Source organism: Tursiops truncatus, chromosome 10, assembly GCF_011762595.2.
Source record: "Tursiops truncatus isolate mTurTru1 chromosome 10, mTurTru1.mat.Y, whole genome shotgun sequence".
In the NCBI taxonomy this organism is placed as follows: domain Eukaryota; kingdom Metazoa; phylum Chordata; class Mammalia; order Artiodactyla; family Delphinidae; genus Tursiops; species Tursiops truncatus.
In genome coordinates this window covers 27,426,282-27,446,924 of record NC_047043.1, presented here as the reverse complement: position 1 = coordinate 27,446,924, position 20,643 = coordinate 27,426,282, and positions in this window count along the sequence as shown.

Here is a 20,643-nt window from a genome sequence, read left to right as displayed (position 1 = left end):
TGAGAGCACCCCCTTCTGGTCTCCTGACTTTATTTCGTTGGAATTTCTGTTATATTAATTTTTTTACAGAATCCTGAAGTGGGCGTGGGGAGAGCGGTGTCTTATTTTCCTCCTAACTAGCTATCTGGATCTTAAGTCCCTCTGGCACTAAGACTTGGAGAAGGAAGAGAAGAAACAAAGAAACACATCCTACTTGAAGTGGTGTCAACAAAGTCAAGCTCTTTGTTCTCTGTAGTCTGGCAGCAATCCTGAGTCCCTCTTTCCTACATTTCCCTTGACTTGAGTGAATACACTTATATCTGTGGTTGTCTCTTGGGAACCTTCCTCAGGCCTGGGGTTCTCATCTGTATTCTTGTTGCTAGGGTCCCACCACTATTCTAGACAGCTATAGATCATCTCACACTGGCCTTTCCCCTGTTTGCTTGCATCTACAGCCCATGTCCAGAAAAAACCTGATTGTACGTGGCAGTCCTAACAGAGCAGCGCTATCTTAGCTGTGCCCCAAAGAAATTTAGGAGCCTTTATTTTCACATCTGAACTTCTGAGTATTTCCTTAAGGTATTGTCTTAGTCTATTCAGGCTTCAATAACAAAATACTAGAGACTGGGTAGTTTATAAAGAACAGAAATTTATTTCTCACAGTTCTGGAGAGGCTGGAAGTCTGAGACCAAGGTGCCAACAGGGTTGGATGAGAGCCTTCTCCCAGGTTGCAAGCTTCTCGCTATGTCCTCATACGCCAGAAGGGATGAGGGAGCTCTGTGGGGCCTCTCATGATTTCGTCACCTCTCAAAGGCCCCACCTCCTAAATTCCATCACAGTAAGCATTAGGGTCTCAGCCTATGAATTTGAGGGGGGACATAAGTATTCAGACCATAGCAGATAGGTCCTGACAAGTGAAAGAAGTAGGTCATTTTGAGGTCTGCATTTTCATTTCAGTTACATATTGACAATATCTTTTTCTTCATTGTCCCATGCTGACATTTGTTTGACTTTATATTTGTTTAGATTGCTCTCTGATTGAGATAACTTTATTTTTAAAAATCAAATCAAGCTCTTTGATCTTGTGATTATTTCTGCTTGGAAAGTCATTGATATGCAGAAAACAGTCTTCTACATTCCAAGGTTTATCTCCATCTTAAACATTCTTTGCCTCTTGCTTGAGTGACATCAAATTCTGTTTGTCTTCATATTTTTTGATTTCTTTAACCTGACCTTAATATTTAAATGCTGGAGTTCTTTGATGTTCTATTTGCGACCTGCTTTCTATCTCACGGGGAGTCTCTCCCATTCCCGTGAATTTAGTTACTATCCATATATGAGTACTTATCGAATGTATACCTCCCTTGCAGAGTTTTCTGTTGACTTCTAGACATGCATTTACTTTTTTATTTAACACCTTTGCCTGGCCAAATCATAAGACTAAGTTTTAAATAATGACCCCTCCCATCCCAACTTGTTCCTCCTTTAGTGTTTGTTATCTCAGCACATAGCTCAACAGATGTACATGGGATTTGTATTTGACCCTTTGTTTGCTCTCAGCCCCTAGATTCAATCAATCACCAAGCATTAATTTCCTTGTCCAAATATCTCTTGAGTCCATTATATTTCTCAGGCATTTCCTCTGTTATCATCCTAAGTCTTATTAGTATCATTACTTACCTTGACCCTCTCACCATCTCCTAGCCTAGATACTTACTAGACAGTTACTCTTTACCTTTCAAGATAATTCTCTATAATAAAATTAGAGACTTAAAAAATAATATTTGTATTTCATCCCTCTATCTAAAGCTCTCTAATCATCCTCTATTTTCATCAGAGCAAAGCCCCAGAGTATTAACATTACCCATGAGATGGTGTTGTCCAGTGAGGTAAATCATGGTTTTCTCTTGCCCATCTCATCAGAGGATACATTCTGCGTATAGAGTGGCCCATTTTCTTTCTCTTTTGTATCCTTTCTAGTCTCAAGATGTTTGCATACACTACTGCCATATCTAAATCATATGCTACCAGCCCCCTTTCCACCCATACACATGCTGCACACATGCGCACCTTTGCTTAATGTCACAATCTGTGTAACTTCCCCACGTAAGACTTCTGAACCCCAGACAGGTTTCGTCTTGCCATGAATTACAACCATTATTCCCTGTCCTTTCATTTATACCAGTAAGCCCAGTGTATCTCTAATGCTGACTGCAAGCATTCAGACTATGTGTACTCTATTCCTTATTGTACGTTTAAAGTCTAGAACAGTGCTTAACACAGAGTTAGGTGCTGAAATATTTATTGAACAAACTGTAGCTTTAAATAATCAGGCTATAGCTCAAGGTCAATAGCCTGAATGGACAGAATAGGTAAAGAGGTGGCAGGAAAGAGTCCTTGATCCAGTTGCTGTAGCTGCTACACGGATCTTATAAAAAAGCTTCCAGAAGGTAATTTTGGGAAGCCTTTTAGGTATTTTGTGACAGGTGACTGGTAAAGCTCTGAAGCTAGAAAAATTCAAATACATCTCCAGTATTTCCTGTAAGGCAACTCCTTACTTCACATAGCCAAATTTAATATACCCTTTCATGTTACCTGTCACTCTGTCCATCCAACTAGAGAAGTAGATAGGAGGAGGAGAAGAGAGAATACAGTATTTAACAGATACTGTCTCTGTGTGGTAGAATTTAAAGGACTCAAAATTATTCTTTACACTCGTGGCATTTTACATATGATTGTACACATTTTAAATTTCATAATTATAAAAAGTCACTTCAGATATAAAGTATCATTAAATGAAAAGCTAGATCAAGCACCAATGTTTACATGAATTCAATCAATGTCTATTATATAGAACCTAGAACAGGTGCTCTATTAGGATTAATTTTATGACTTTAATCTTTAATCTGAAGTTTTCCATTATTTATCCTCTGGAAAATCCAGGACACAAGAAACTGAGAATTTTTTTTTTCTATTCATGCTGCAATGGATTGGAGAAACAAAAGTTGCTATGCAGACATGTAATAGACTGGAAGTTTGGAGATATTGACTGTCATAGACTATCATCCTTGAGAACTAAGAGTGTGCAGATACCCCAATAATTTCATATATGTATATAAATATATGTTAATACACATATTAATTATATGTAGTTATTTATAATAAAATTTTAGGCATAAAGGCATCATTAAGTTGCAAAGCTGCTCAAAATAGAAAGTGAATTTCTAAAGTATATTAAAAACTTCCCTCCAGATTGATGTCTGTCACCACCATCATTAAGAAATTTGAACTCTCAAAAAAATAAAAAATAAAAAAAATATTAAAAATAATAAAAAAAGAAATTTGAACTCTTAACAGTTAGAATGAGTTGCTAACTTTCAGTTATTTCTGTGGGCTTTGCAGTACACCTACAATTAAGAAGAAAGCAGGACATTTCTCAATTATCCTCTGCTTTTGTAAGTGAAATCCTCTCACTCCACATAGCAGTTATGTCCTCTTTTGGATAACAGGATGAACGTAAGGGAATATTTTTTTTAGGATTGACATGCCCTATTTGGATGTAACTCATTTGAAAAATCATGGAAATATCAAATCATGTCTATTTCAAGTTAAATCATGTTCAAGGATAAATTGTGTTAAGCATCTGTGGTGTCACTTTATTTGTATTTTCTCTCAGTAGTCAGTATTCTTATTTGATTGTTTTAAAAACTTTTAGCATCATGATAATGGTGCCATGAGACTTTTATGAGACTGATGATACCTCTTATTTGCAATGATGAAGTTTGATTATTAAGATAGTCTGTCTCATGCCTTAGCCAGTTATTGACTCAGGAATGGAGCAATACAATAGAGTAAACCTACCAACTCCTTGTTATCTCTGGAGCAGTATATCCAGTTGTGCACATAAGACTAGGACCTAAGTCTTTTTACCTCAAGCATAGTACATATAAGTCTAGCAAGATTGGTGGGGACACCAAATATTCATCAAATAAAAAGCGACCAAATAGTGACACAAAGTCTTGGTCATTTGCTCTCTTAAAGTTAGGAGGAGATCTTAATTTTCCACTTAACTATATTCTCTAACTTGAATGTTAATACAATAAGATTCAAAGCTCCACGACTTCCGACTCTACTTTTCATTCTGAAAAGGACAACAGTAGAAAATAGGAATAATAAATGAATATAAAAGTTGTTTTCAAGCCAGGTATATAATTTATCAGCATGCAAAAGCTGATTTAAAAAATGGGAAAGAGTACTTTGAAATTCAAAGGGGCAATGCTTCAGAGTAGAGAAATGTCATAAGATGCATGAAGTTCTTACTATAAATCAGATTTATGCTTCCAGGGCAACAACACCCAGCAAATTCACTTAGGGAGTGAATCATAAGACCAAACAAACTGCTGGACTTTGAGCTTTCAGTGCACTTTTTCCCATTCACCTAAAGCATCTTCACTCAACTGGTGAGCTAGCAGCAAGATAAATTATCTTAAAATGAGGGCTTTGAGTAGTGAACAGGCAAATATAAGGTTAATCCACACTTGTAAGCCCATTATCTGGTCACAAGTAAATCCCAGTGTCTATTGGATATCAAAATCACATAGCCGTAAGTAAATTATGAGTCGTCTCATAAAAAATGGATCAATAGCATTTAAGGAATAGAGTTTGAAGTTCACTATGCCTTTATGTTTTTTAAACATGAAGGAAAAAAATATATGGATAAATTTAGCACTAAACTGAATAAATATATTCCCTTGATAATTATCGATTATACTCGGTTACAAAAAGCATTGCAAATGATTACAAAATAGTAGCTGATGGTGATGTTTCAGATAATCTCAATAAAAAAATCATAATATGGATTGATTTAATGAGCAGTGTGTTAGAAGTTGAAAAGACCAAGAGAATCTGTATCTTCCTTTGTGGGTCTTCATAACCCACAAGGATTGCTGAATTTATTCTTTATACTGATCTTAACTAGTTCTTTTGCATAAACAGTTTCTGGAAAAGGTCTGAAAAGAAAGTAGGTAAAGGTATACACCCACAGTTTTGAATTATGCTAAGCAATGATGGAGAAGAAATCCCTCCTTAGTTCTACCTGTGATTCTAGTTATCTTACGTAAATAGAAATGGCAGCATTTATGACATTTCCGTCTTTACTACATTTTAACATATTGTAGGTATATTCATATTAATTAGTAGCTCTTAACATTATTTTTTTAAATGTCAAATTCCTGGACTCTTTCCTACATTGTAAATAGGTAAAAGTCTTCATGTCATTTTACATGGGATAAAATGTATGGAAAAGGGACATTGTAGAGAGAGAAGAATTAACCACATAAACACTTTTACTCAGTTTCTATTCAAGAGTCCATACTTCTGTGCCAGAAAAAGGTATAGGAAAACATTCACATAACAAATAGTGTTTAGTTTTTACTTTGTACTTTGCTAGGTGTTGGGAATGAAACCACTAAATAATATGTGATCTTTGACTTTGAAAGGCTTATAATCTAGTAGAATGAGACAAACAGGTAAAGTGCAATAGGTCCCAAGATAGATGTGTACAAAAGAATTCTGTAGAAACAAGGAGAGCTTTCGTTGGAAAGATGACTCCTAAGTGAGATTTAAAAGTCAATTATACTCCAATAAAGATGTAAAAAAAAATAATTAAAAGTCAAGTTGGCATTTTCCAGATGGATAGAGGTAAAGAAGAGTCAGAGGTATAGAAAGGTCATTCTAAGAGAAGAGAGTACGTAGAGAATGCCACATGGCATCAGCAGTGCTTCTCACACAGCTGGGAAATATGGAACCCATCTGCACATCTGTATCTTAGTGGCAATTCTGTGTAGGTCAGGGGGGTCATGAATTTTAGTTAATTATTTCTGCCACCCGAGTTACTAGCCTACAGGTGGTAGCTGCTGACATACAAACGGAAGAAATGATTTAGAGAGAATATGTAACGTGAAAATAGAAGAGAGTCAAGGAAAGAGTTCTGGAAGCACCAACAATCAGAAAGAGAGGTAAACTAGAGGCCACAGAGGAGAGTTGAAGAGGAAGAAAGTGATGAGGTGTCAAATGCCAGCAGAGAATTTGAGTGAAAGAGGGTTAAGAGCAGCCTTTGACTGGCAATTAGGAAATCACTGGAGTGGTATCTAAGTGTTGTGGCCTGAAGTGTAAATGGAAGGTGGAAAGGTAGAGGAATTGAGGTTATTTCTCTCTTGAAACTTTGTATTTTACAGAAAAAAGAAACACAAACTGGTAGGTAGAGCCAATGTAGGACTCTTTTCCTTTTTTCTTGACTCCCCCATCACCTTTTTTTTTATGTGGAAGAGAATCCAGTACAGACTGGGACAAAATAGAAGAACAGCAGTGTCAAGTTGTCCCAAAGACAATGAGAATAGATGATATTAATCAAGACACAGGTGTAAAGGTCAGCCTTGAGCAGGAGCGGGTACACTGTTTCCTCTGACGCTGCAAAAGGAAAGGGTGCTCAGTTCAGATGATTTATGGTATGAGAAATGGGACTTCCCTGGCAGTCCAGCGGTTAAGACTTCGCCTTCCAATGCAGGAAGTGCAGGTTCAATCTCAGGCCGGGGAACTAAGATCCCACATGCCTCGCGGCCAAAAAACCAAAACATAAAACAGAAGCAATATTGTAACAAATTCAATAAAGACTTTTAAAAAGTACATTTAAAAAATGGATGGGGTTTTTGCTTGGTGTTCCGGATGTTCTTTATAAAGTAGATGGTAGAGTCTTTTGTTGAGAGAAGGAAGGATATCATCCTGGGCTTGAGGAAAGTCAGATGTGGTGCACTGGATATTGAAAGGAAAGCGGCCAGGGCAAATAGACTGATGAGCAAGGCAATATTTGGCTTAGGTGGGAGACTGAGAATGAAAAGAGCAAAGGGTTTGAAATCAGAAGATGTGTGATGGAATTTGTGCTCTGCCTAGTGTTGGCTATTCACCTTGCACAAATCAGTAAATATTTCTGAGTTCCAGTGTTCACATAAGAAAAATAGGAACAGTAATATCTGTTCTATTATCTTCATGTGATTATTTAGTTGATTATATATAATTATGTATGTGAAAGTAGGTTATAAATCAAATTTATGATTAGTTTTCAATCAAATTAGACCTGTAAAAAAATAAAAGATGACTATGTTGATGATCAGATAAAAAGAAAATACACATTGACAAAATAATAATTTGGAGAGTAAAGTTAACTTGTTTAGTTGTAATTTGAGATTCCACTTTTGATCTACCACCTTTATGAAATAGGCCTCTGTTTCATAGGATAGGCTCTGTATAAGTGCTAGCAGTTCAACTTCATCTTTCACTTGCTAACTCTGATAAAAGAATGTTCCATGACATTAATTCTTTATTTCAGCAAAGGCTAAAACTGTGCAAATAAGTACCTACAAGCTTAATCTGCTCTGTCTGTAGTCTCACTGTCATTTCAAGGTCCTTTTGGGGTGCCATATGTGCTGGTTTATTGCTCGGATGAAGTTTATAAATATGAATGAATAAATAATTTTTGGAGTTTCTGCTAACTCTAAGTTGGATGCAATGTCAAGTAAACAGTACATATCATCATCTCACAAAGGAAATAAGGATTTATTATCACTGAGGTAACAAATTCCCAAATTATATTTTACTGGATATACAAAAATGCTTGCATCCACTGTGCTTCAAATCTTTCACTTATTTGAAGAGTCATGCTTTTTACTACAATACATAAATTCATCATTCCCCAGCAGATTGTTATGTTTTCTAATATGATAACTAGTCTTATTTATCCCATTGGATGTTCACTAAAAAACACAACCATGATTCATTGTTAACCTTTTCTAAAATAAAGTTCTGAGATGGAGAATAAGGTAATTATTGACAGGAATAGTTGTCAGCTTCTTTAATAGTGAACTGTTCAAGATAGGTCAGCCGAGTGTTTTAAAACTAAATTTAATTTGTGCTCAGGAAAAAAAGGGACGCCCAGCAGTTGATGTGGAGAATGCTTCAAAATTTTGCTCATCTCAAATATATGTCTCTAGAAAGACAGGAAACAAACACAAATTAGGAAATCCTTCTATACCAACAAAGAATTTTTTTTTATTAAACTGAGAAAAACTATTCAAGAAAAATAATGTTAGGTGGCTATCATATTATAATATAGATATCTGTACTGTGTTTACCTTTCGTAGTGAATTTGTCTCTACATTTCAGCCATCTAGTGGATAAGAACATTCTGATTGATCTTTATATATTTACATATTTTATATCATAAGATCCTTAGCAGTTTTTTAATCGAAGTGTAGTTGATTTACAATATTATATTAATTTCAGATATACGACACAGTGATTCAATATTTTTATAGATAATATTCCATTTAAAGTTATCATGAAAGGATGGCTACATTTCTCTGTGCTGTACAATATATCCTTGTAGATTTTTTATTTTATACCTAGAAGTTTGTACCTCTTAATTCCCTACCCCTACTTTGTCCCTACCCCCTTCCCTCTCCTTACAGGGAAACCACTGGATTTTTCTCTAATGTCTGTGAGTCTGTTTCTGTTTTGTTATATTCATTTATTTGTTTCAATTTTAGATCCCATGTTATAAGTGGTAACATACGCTGTTTATGTGTCTTGCTCTGTCTGACTTATTTCACTGAGAATAATAGTCTCTAGGTCCATTCATGTTGTTGCAAATAGCAGAATTTCACTCTTTTTTTATGACTGAGTAATATCCCATTGTGTATGGTATATGTATATAAACGTATCTTGGCTTCTGTAAATAATGCTGCCATGAACATTGGGATGCATGTATCTTTTCGAATTAGTGTTTTTGTTTTCTTTAGATATATACTCAGGAGTGGAATTGTTGGATCATATGATAGTTCTATTTTTAGTTTTTTAAGGAAACTCCTTACTGTTTTCCATAGTGGCTGCACCAATGTACATTCCCACCAACAGTGCACTAGGGCTCCCTTTTCTCCACATCTTCACCAACATTTGTTGTATGTGGTCTGTTTAGTGATGACCATTCTGAGAATTGTGAGGTGATAGCTCACTGTGGTTTTGATTTGCATTTCTGTGATGATTAGCAATGTTGAGCATCTTTTCATGTGTCTGTTGGCCATCTGTATGTGATCTTTGGACAAATGTCTATTCAGATCTTCCACCCATTTTTTAATAAAGTTTTTGTGGTTTTTTGGCATTGAGTGATATGAGGTGTTTGTATATTTTGGATATTAACTCCTTATCAATCATATCATTTGTAAATATTTTCTCCCATTCAGATTATCTTTTCATTTTGTCAGTGGTTTCCTTTGCTGTGCAAAAGCTTTTAAGTTTAATTAGGTCCCATTTGTGTATTTTCCTGTGCCTTAGGAGGCAGTTCCAAGAACTACTGCTACAATCTACGTCAAAGAGTGTTCTGCCTATGTTTTCTCCTAGGAGTTTTATAGTTTCCAGTCTTACATGTAGGCCTTTAATCCATTTTGAGTTCACTTTTGTATATGGTGTGAGGAAATGTTCTGATAGATGCTAAAATCCTCAACAAAATATTAGCAAATAAAAATCAACAATATATAAAATGGATAATTCACAATGATTAAGTGGGATTTATCCCAGAGATGCAAGGATGGTTCAATATTTGTAATTCAATCAATATGATACATCATAATGAACAAAAGGAAGGATAAAAATCTCATGGTCATATCAATAGACACAGAAAAAGCATTTGACAAAATCTGACATCTATTCATGATTAAAAACTCTCATCAAAGCTGATCTAGAGGGAACCTATCTCAGCATAATGAAGGCCATTTATGTTGATGAATCCACAGCTAACATCATACTCAAAGGTGAAATCTCTTCCTCTAAAATCAGGAACAAGACAAGGATGCCCACTATCACCACTTCTTTTCTTTTTTTAATTAACTAATTAATTAATTTATTTTTGGCTGCGTTCGGTCTTCATTGCTGCTCACGGAGTTTCTCTAGTTGCAGTGAGCGGGGGCTACTCTTCGTCGTGGTGTGCATGCTTCTCATTGCAGTGGATTCTCTTGTTGCAGAGCACAGGTTCTAGGCGTGCGGGCTTCAGTAGTTGTGGCTCGTGGGCTCTAGAGCGCAGGCTCAGTAGTTGTGGTGCACAGGCTTAGGTGCTCCACGGCGTGTGGGACGTTCCCAGCCCAGGGCTTGAACCCGAGTCCCCTGCATTGGCAGGCAGATTCTTAACCACTGTGCGACCAGGGAAGCCCTCACCAATTCTTTTTAACATAGTACTGGGAGGTCTAGCCACAAAAATCAGACAAGTAAAATAAATACATCCAAGAAAAGAAAAAGTAAAACTGTCACTATTTGTAGATGACATAATATTATATATAGAAAACCATAAAGTCTCCACCAAAAAAACTGGTAGAACTAATAAATGAATTCATTAAAGTTGTAGAATACAAGATGTTTAGTATACAGAAATCTGTTGCTTTTCTATACACTAGTAATAAACTATCAGAAGAGAAAATAAAAAAAAAATCCTGTTTAAAGTCACATCGAAAAGAATAAAATACCTAGGAATAAAGTTAACAAATGAGGTGAAAGACCTATATCCTGAGAACTATAAAACATTGATCAAGGACTTTGAAAATGATACAAACATATGGAAAGTTGTCCCATATTCTTGGACTGGAAGAATTAATATTGTTAAAATGTCCATACTACCGAAAGCAATTTACAGATTTAATGCAATCCCTATCAAAATACCCATGACATTTTCCACAGAACTGAAACAAATAATCCTCTAATTTATAACTAGCCACAAATGCTCTGAATTGCCAAAACAATCTTGAGAAAAAAGAACAAAGGTGCAGGTATCATGCTCCCTGACTTCAGACTATCCCACAAAGCTACAGTAATCAAAACAGCATGGTACTGGCACAAAAACAGACACATAAAGCAATGGAACAGAATAGAGAGCCCAGAAATAAACCCATGCAACGTATGGTCAATTAATCTACAACAAAGAGGCAAGAATATACAAAGGAAAAAAGACAGTCTCTTCAATAAGTGATGCTGGGAAAACTGGACTGTTACACGTAATAGAATGAGATTAAGATGATTATTAATAGGTATGTACTTAATGCCATATTTTTAATTGTTTTTTGGTTTTTGTAGTTTTCCTCTATTCTTCTTTTCATTTCTTCTCGTGGTTTGGTGATTATCTTTAGTGATATGCTTCATGTTCCTTTCTCTTTAGTTTTTGTGTATCTATTGTAGTTTTTTGATTTGTGGTTATAAGGGGGCTCATATATGTTGACCTATGGCTATATCTACATGTTTTAAATTGGTAGTCATTTAAGTTCAAAGAAATTCTAAAAGATCTACATTTTTTTTACTCCCTTTCCCCAAGTTTTGTGGTTTTGATGTCATATTTTACATCTTCATGTTTATTCCATAACTGTTTGTTGTAGTTATAGTTGATTATAAAATATTTTTGTCTTTTATTCTAAGTACTAGCTTATGTAAGTGGTTGATTCACAGCCTTTACCATATATTTGCCTTTACTTATGTAATTTTTCCCTTCCTATAGATTTTTACTTCTTATTCTGGCCTTTTCTTTTCCACTTAAAGAAAACCCATTAACATTTCCTTTAGGGTAGGTTTCGCATCGATGAAAATTTTAAGTTTTTGGTTGTCTGAGCAGTTCTTTTTCTCTCCTTCAATTCTAATAATAATCTTGCTAGGTAGAGTACCCTAAGTTGCAGGTTCTTCCTTTTCAGCTCTTTAAATATATCATGTCACTCCCTTCTAACCTGCAATATTTCTACAGAAAAATCAGCTCATAACCTTACAGTGGTTTTCTTGTATACGACTCTTCATTTTTCGATTGCTGCCTTTAGAAATATCTCTTTAACTTTTGACATTTTAATTATGATATGTCTTGGTGTAGGTCTGTTTGGGTTCATCTTGTTTGGGATCCTCTGTGCTTCCTGTAACCTGGAGATCTCTTTCCTTCTTCAGCTTTGGGAGTCTTCAATCATCGTTTTATCAAATGCACTTTTGACCCCTTTCTCTCTCCTTTCCCCTTCTGGGATCCCTATAATGCTAATGCTGGTACACTTGATGTTGTCTTGGAGGTCCCTTAAATTGTTCTCATTTTTAAATTCGTTTTTCTTTTTACTGCTTTGATTACACAGAGAATTTCCATTATGCTATCTTCTAACTTATGCTTTTTTTTTTCTGTACCACCTAGTCTGCTATTAATTCCTTCTAGTGTGTTTTTCATTTCTTATTTTACTCTTAGTTCTGGCTTGTTCCTTTTTATATTCTCTAGTTTCTTGTTAAAATTCTCACTGTGTTCTTCTATTCTTTTCCCTAATTCAGTAAGCATTCTTATCACTAATGCTTTGAACTATTTATCTGGTAAATTATTTATCTATGTTTTAGTATTTGCTTTTTCAGGGGTTTCTCTTGTTCTTTCATTTGAAATAAGTTCTTCTTCATTTTGCTTAACTTTCTCTGTTTCTATGAAATTAGGAGTAACAGTTACCTATTCCAGTCTTAAAGGGGTGTCCTTTCATGGGAGTGTCCATATACAGTCTGCGTGTTCCCAGTGGCTTTGGTAGGAGAGCTGGATCTGACACGAGCATGAGTCACATCTTCCCCCAGGATGTGCTGGCAACTATCACCTTGGTAGGAGGTGGGGCTGGAGATGGAGGGGCTTGAGCCAGAGCCAGGTGTGAGCTGGGGCTTCTTGTCTTCTCAGTGGCCAGCACCACACTGTTGAGGGTGGGGGCAGGTCCCAATTTGCTGGAGCAGAAGCCTGAGGTTCGGGTTCAAGCTGGCTCCATGCCCTTTAAGTGTGTGCTTTCCCCCATGTCAGCATCAGCCTTCTTGCCCCAGAGGGGAGCAGTGCTGGAGCAAGAGGTGCCAGAGCGGGTACTTGGCATAAGTCAGGGTGCAGAGGCTGTGGTGGTCCCAGCACTAGTTGGAGTTCTGGACTGCTCCAAGTGCTCTGCCTCTGCAGGTACCAGCAGTGGCTGCCCTCACTCCATTCTGATGCCATGCTGGTTTGAGGTAGCTCTGTCCCTCACAACTGTGCAGTCCCCTCTGCCATGGCAGCCCTTGCCCTACTGTGGCAGTGCCACAGACCAAGTGGGGCCAGAGCCAACAGTTGGCTCAGGTTGGGGCATATGGTGGAGTGGTCTCAGGAAACTGTCCAGAGTCCCAGGCAGTTTCAGTCTCTTCCTCCGTCTTGTTTTGGGAGCAAGCACACACTCTTCACTAGCAGAGTCTATGTTTCTTACAGCCCTCCTGTCAGTTCCACTGGTTTCCAAACCAGCTAAGGGGACTTGTCTTCCTGGTGTTGGACCCCCGGGCTGGGGTGTCCAATATGTGGCTCAGACACCGCACTCCCCAGGGAGAGAGAATCTCTAAGCCCGTGTAATTCCCCTTTTCTTCTGTAGTGCCTCGCAGGGACAGAGGTCCCAACCTAATTGCTGCTCTTCCCTTCCGACCTGATTCTGTGTGGATCTTTCTTACAGCCTTAGTTTTACAAGTCTTTCTGCCAGTCTCGTTTGTTTTCAGTGAGAATTTCCGCACATGTAGATGTGTTTTTGATGTGTTCATGGTGGGGGGTGAGCTGCACATCCTCCTGCTCCACCATCTTGATCTCCTCTCCCTCACCAGTTTTATTGAGACATATTTTCTGTTTCTATATCAGAAAATTACCCAAGGTGATAAATCATCAGTCATCATCATCAACAGTATTATTATTTAAGTGGTCCTCATTTCTAAAAACCTGTTCAATTTATAGTCTACATTTAGATATAGTGCCTCATTGACCTAGCGAAGTCCATGATGTTGATGGGGAAATGATATTATCCTGATTATCACCACACCTCTCAGCACACACACACGCACACACACACTGTTACACACATATACACTCATTGATAACACTCGGATTCCATGTTTCTCTGGTTCCAATGCCCAGGGAATCCCAGACAGGGATTCTATTGGAGTTTACCTGCCAATACCACCATTCTCCTACAGCCCTATGACTTGGTCCCACCTTTAAGTGTGAGCTGTGAGAGGAATAAGAAAATGACAAGTAAAGTCACCTCTCCATGCAGGTCAGTTCTCCAGCATTTTTATTTACTTTCCAGTATTCCTCAAATAGTTGCTGTTTATATTTTTTCCAGAGTTTTTGATATAATTAGTGGAAAAGACAGGCTCCACTGAACTTATAACACCATAGTGTGACTGGAATTATCCATACTAAATACTTGCCTTAGCAAAGAAGAGACATTGCAAATCAATTACCTAAGATTCAAACTTTAAATCTAGATAAAGAAGAGAAAATTAAATCCAAAGCAGGCAGAAAGAAGAAATCATAACATAATTGCAAACTAAAAATAGAGAATAGAAAAATAGTAGAGAAAATCAATTAAACTAAAAACTGATGATTTGAAAAGATCCATAATATCTATTAACCACTAGTTAGACTGATAAAGAAAACATTAGGGAGAGGACATAAATCACCAATTTCAGGGATGAAAAATTAGCTATCACTACAGATCTAACAGACATTAAAAGGAAAATATTTTTTAAATATGCAATAAATTTAATAACATATAGAACAAAAAATTCTTTGGGAGACACAAAAAATGTTTACTTAAAAAGTAGATAGCTAAAATAGCACAGTAAATTTTACAGAGTAGGATTTGTAGTTATAAACTTGCCTATAAAGAAATTCTCAGGGGCTTCCCTGGTGGCGCAGTGGTTGAGAGTCCGCCTGCCGTTGCAGGGGACACAGGTTCGTGCCCTGGTCCGGGAGGATCCCACATGCCGCGGAGCGGCTGGGCCCGTGAGCCATGGCCGCTGAGCCTGCGGGTCCGGAGCCTGTGTGCCGCAATGGTGAGAGGCCCATGTACCACAAAAACAAACAAACAAACAAACAAACTGATGTGCATGAAGAAAATGATAAAGGAATTCACAATTATTTGTAGGATCTATGCAGTTCCCCCACAGAAATGTGAGGTTAACATTGTCATACTAATGTGAAAGACGAGAAAGCTGCGACTCCAAGAAGCTACCTGTGTTCTCAGCAAGATATAAAGTGAATATCATGGGGTCTGTGATGTGGGTAGAGGGAACATGTACATCACCGCTGCTGTATGGGGTTCTTCTTCATACCACCATCATCTGAGTTTTATATGTGGGTGATGAAGAGAGTTTTAATGATTTTTGAAATTTGGGTTAAATCATTTATAACTAAGTATTACTGACAGCACATTTTTTGTTAGTTTTGAAGTTCTTTTTTTTTGCCTCCTTTTTCAAAGCATACAGTAGTCCAGTTTTTTAAAATTAAATATATTGGTAGATTGCTCAGTTTTATTTTAACTGAGTGCCTCTATTTCTACTGATTGAAAGAGAGATGGTGAAGAAGTGAAGAAGAAGTAAAGATGGGAGAGGATTTAAATAACCTGAGGCACTTAATCAGATCAAAATTGAGTGGGTCTATCCCTGCTCTTTAAAATATTCTTATAGAGGAAATAAAACAGGAAATGTTTCCACTGTTTTGACTGATTCAGAAATCATAATAAGCAAAAACCATACTTTTTTCGTTAAGTAAGCTAAACAGTAAGCCCATTAGTACTCCAAATACAATGAATCATTAAATATGTGGATATGTATAGGTACATAATTTTTACTTCCAGAATACATGACTTACTTAAATGTACTTGAATAAAAACATCTCACTACAATATTCTTACACTTAAAGCAAACCCCCTTTCCAAAATTGACTTTCTTTTTCCAAATATGCAAACTTTATAACTTGAAATAGTCTTTAGGAGAGAGAGAGATTACAGGATCTTTTATTCCATCAAAGATTTTGATATTTAAGAAGTTTACAAATCAATTTTCTATACTGAAAACAAATAACAAAGAAAGCAAAAGTGACTTTAAAAACCCCATGGCTAATATGAAACAGGTTTCTCAACTTAAGGTTGGTAATTTTAAAACATGTTTATTATTCTTAAATCACATTTGTCATTTTTATCTGTGTTTATTAAGCATATATACTCATGATAAGTAATTACCCTAACCTTAACAACCATTCTGATGACAAACTATGAGTGATATTTTAAACCTTTTCATGTTTCTTATGTAAATGAAAGACAGAAGCCTTGAAAGATAAGTTGCCTGTTCCTTCACTCCCAAGAGCACATATAAATAGATGTTCTGAATTGGCCCTGTTTCCTGGGAAGGGCAAACTTGGCCTTTATTAATCTGCTGTTTTTAGGATCTTTCAGAATGCCTGTCATTATTGGTCATAACAATATTTCCGCTCATTCTAAATTAAGATGAACTGATAGCCTTTTAGTATTGGCATCAACAGTGACAGCGTGACTTAGTGAGATAAATTTTCAAAAATGTTAAAATGATAAGCTAGAATCTTGCATTACCAAATATAAAAGAATTGTGACCTTATATTTTTAAAATTGCAACTCAATAATAAGGGAAAGTAATAAGCAATTCACAGTCAAAAATAAGTGAACCTCAGAAGCTATTTAAAATTGATTTAAAGCAATCTGAGTCTATAACCAAAATTAAGAGAGATTCGTTTTTCAGATTTGCTTTTTCACTAAGCAGGGTTTCATGCAACATAATGCATAAGTTATTGTATTAATTCTTCCTCTTTTCCTATTATTCATATCACAGTCTCTTAAATTTATTCTTTTTTCTCCTCTGGGTAAAAAATGATTGCCCATAAACATCAGTTGGTAAAACATTAAGAAATCCAGTGGTAATTCTGAAACTTAATTTCCAGTTTTGTACAACAATGGAATGATGTAAATGATTAATGCTTTTGTGTTTTTCCTTGCTCAACCCTATAATCAGCTTAATTAAGACACTGCTAGTGCTAATTGAGAAACTATCACTCATTTCTTCAAAATTCCCTAACTTAGGCCTCTATTTTTTATTTTTTTATTTTTTTTTTTTTGCGGTACGTGGGCCTCTCACTTTTGTGGCCTCTCCTGTTGCGGAGCACAGGCTCTGGACGTGCAGGCTCAGCAGCCATGGCTCACGGGCCCAGCCGCTCCGCGGCATGTGGGATCTTCCTGGACCGGGACACGATCCCGTGTCCCCTGCATTGGCAGGCGGACTCTCAACCACTGTGCCACCAGGGAAGCCCAGGCCTCTATTAATTTGTTAGTAAGGACAGTAGAACCTGGAATCATACCTCAGACTAGCTGTGGCATTTGGAAAAGGATGTTTCCTCAAAATTTAAAAAAAACTGTTTAAAATTTCTTCAACATTTGTAATTCTGCTACAATTCAAAGATAAGACATTTAAGCACTAAGTGTGTGTGTGAGTGCACGTGTGTGTAGCTCTTCCTACGCTTTTTACTGGTGTCCAATTGTGATGGAGACTAGACAATGAGAGGAGTTTCCCAATGTAATTTTTTTTCTTTTTATATCTTCCTTTTGCCGTCACATTGGGAAAGTTTTCAGATTCATAAATACCTCTGGTTTTTAAAGAGTAGGTGATAGTGGAAGCTATCTTTTCTCTCCACACCATCATGATTTTCTAGAGTGCTAGTGAGTTGAGAATTTTCTGCTAAATGCAGACAGAAAGCCTCTTGTCCTTCCTGTATTCTCCTCCTGTATTCCTTTCAACCATCCTACGACAGAGGAGCACCAAAGATAGTGACCAGAATGCTGCAGTCATTGATCTGTACATAGGTGCATGTCAGAGGTGAATTCCTTTAAAAATTTATTTGCTTCACAATGTAAACATTTGGACCATCTATGATTGGTTAAAAAGTCTGATTTCTTCTTATTTCTTTCAAAATACATTTATAGCTTTGTTTTTCTTATTTTTCCTAAGTAGATCTTATTCTTCCTTTTGTCTAGTAGACGGGAAAGAAGAATCAGGAAGCTAATCTGGTATGTCTTGGAATGATCTGTTTCACAATTCTTATAAACGTCTGGAAGTTTATGTTCTAACGTCCTTCATCAATGTGCTTAGGTTTGGCAAAATACAGAAAGTAGCAGACTTTTTAAAGTCAATTATGCCACTAACACATCCCTGTCTTTCAAATGTGGAAATTTTACCCCAGGTGCTTCAAAAGTTCATAAACTCCTGAGTGATTGGAAATAGCTGTGATATATCTGGAAAGTGTTTCATTAATACAAGGCAGACACACACACATGCGCACGCACGCCCGCGCTGGGAATCAGTGTAGCTCAGTAAGGGAGATCACATTTAAAAATAAATAAAATTAACCATGTGGAACTACCAACTGATAAAGTCATCCAAAATGTTACAAATCTATAATACATAAGTTCATGTATTATATTATACAGAGATTTGTAATATGCAAAACCTAAATATTTGCTATAATATTGATTTTCTGGGTCAAATAATTTCTCTCTCTCTCGATTCTTCCTCCTCTCCCCTCTCCTCTCCTCTTCTTCTCCCTCCTCGTCCTCCTCCACTTTCTTCTGCCTGTGTATTTTATACCTTTCTGAGGTTAAAGGATGACTTATTTTATGCATTCCTGTGGGTTACAGCAATCTTCTAGATATAAAACAGCAGCTCATCCAAGTTTACAGCTGCCTACTCTTTCTTGGTATGAAAAATGTCTGGCCTTTCTTAAGTGGTTCAGAACCCAACAGGTGTTTGCAGGGCTAGGTCCCTTTTTTCTAGTGACATTCTCTTGCCACCACAACCTGTTATTGGTGCCTGTGGCTCCCTCTGCCCACTTGTGTCCACTCATCTTGGTTACAGGGTGCCTTGTCCCAGTCTGCATTTACTTTATTATGCCTCATTAGCCTTTCGTTATAAGTAATAATGCTTCTTTTCCTCAGCGGAGGGGTAAGTGGGTAAAGTCAGTTGTTTTCTTAGGACATTTGCTTCATTCATAAACTGGCAGTATATTGTTGGCCCTTCTTTCTACCTGGTGATTGAATGAGAGCACTCATTCCGATGAATTTTCACTGTTCTGGGTATAGCTCCTACTTTATCTGCAACTATTTGTTTTTCCTTACAGTTCCTTGTGTCTATCATTCCTTACTTATCTAGATAGAGAAAAATGCATGTCTATTGTGACAGAGGCTAAGAGGGTTCACCAATAGCCACATCCTATCCTGACTTTCCCATCTTCCCTTGCAGTTAGGTAGAGGCCCCGTGATCACTTCCATTCAATGGAATATGAGTGGAAGTAAATAACATGTGGCCATGTGACTTGAAACAAAGAGAGACAAGATAGAGGCATCGAGAAGCTACTTCATAAAGAGCTGCCCAGGAGCAGCCAACCATGCCAGACTCAGCTTGAATGAAATGTAACCTTTTATTTTGTTAAACCATTGGATTATGGGGATTGTTATAGTGGTTACTGTTAATAATCTTGATGAGATATCTCTAAGTTCTTAAAAAAATAACTAGTAGAAGAAACAGTAAAGAACTCCTCTATTTGTAAATAATTCTTGTATATGTTAAAACTGTAGTAAAATGTTTCCTGTTTTATTTGTTCATCTTTTGTATTACAACTACTTTCTTGGAATACTTCAAAGTATTTTTTTCTATTTATTATTACCACCCAGTGGACTTTCAAGATTTTCTTTGCTTTAAATAACTGTAATTATGATTCACTTAGCTACCCAAATTGATACAACTTGATCAATGGATACCCCTTTAAGTTTTGTCCTTTGTACCTCATTGAGCAATACCACTGAACATTTCTTCAGATAACCTTATTATCTGGCAACAATAAGGAGTTACTGGTCTATTTGATCTTTCTTGTCCCCAGGATATGTAATCAGCCATTCACTAAGGAACAGATTTCTTTTAATGGAGAAGGATCTGAGACGTCAGATTCTGATCTGTTGGGATGTATATATATCAGATTGTTTCTGGTGTGTACTAGAGCTGAGTGGAGTGGCATCAGGTTTTAAATTTGTCTTTCCAATAAAGTAAAAACAACTTTTCCTAGAGCATACCTAAATGATTGTTATGCCTTATCCAAATTGTAGTCCACTTCCTTTTCTCTTGTGAGTCTTATGTATTTCCTCCATAGTCATTTTGTAGTCACTCTATTGATAGACAAGGTTATTGTAATAGTCTGAGTAATATAAGAATAGCTGAGTCTTAGGTGGTCCAGTGGTTAAGATTCTGTGCTTCCATTGCAGAGGGCATGGGTTTGATCCCTTGCCGGGGAGCTAAGATCCCACATGACACATGGCGCAACCAAAAAAAAATGAATAGCGAAGTCTCATTACTAATTCCCATGCTTCTTAAGAATCTCCTTTCAAAAGTCTGTAAACCTCCTACTCCAAAAAGTTTCTTGTAAAGAAGAAATAGTTGATCAAATACTTTTCTATAGTCATTATTCTGATCAAAAGAGTCCTAAAGAAAATGATTCAGTATGTATAGGGAAATAGATTGATCTAGTGTAAGTATAAGCATTATTTTCTGAATCTAAAATTAGGACACACAGCCTGACAAGCACATTTGTATATATTCGGAAATGTAAATACATTAAAAAACCTTCCCAAGTGGTATACATTAATCACACTATATTATTTAATTAAAGAGCTAATTTTACTGGAAAGAATACATAAAGTAAAAACTCCGGGAAGCTCTAACATTTCTTAATGT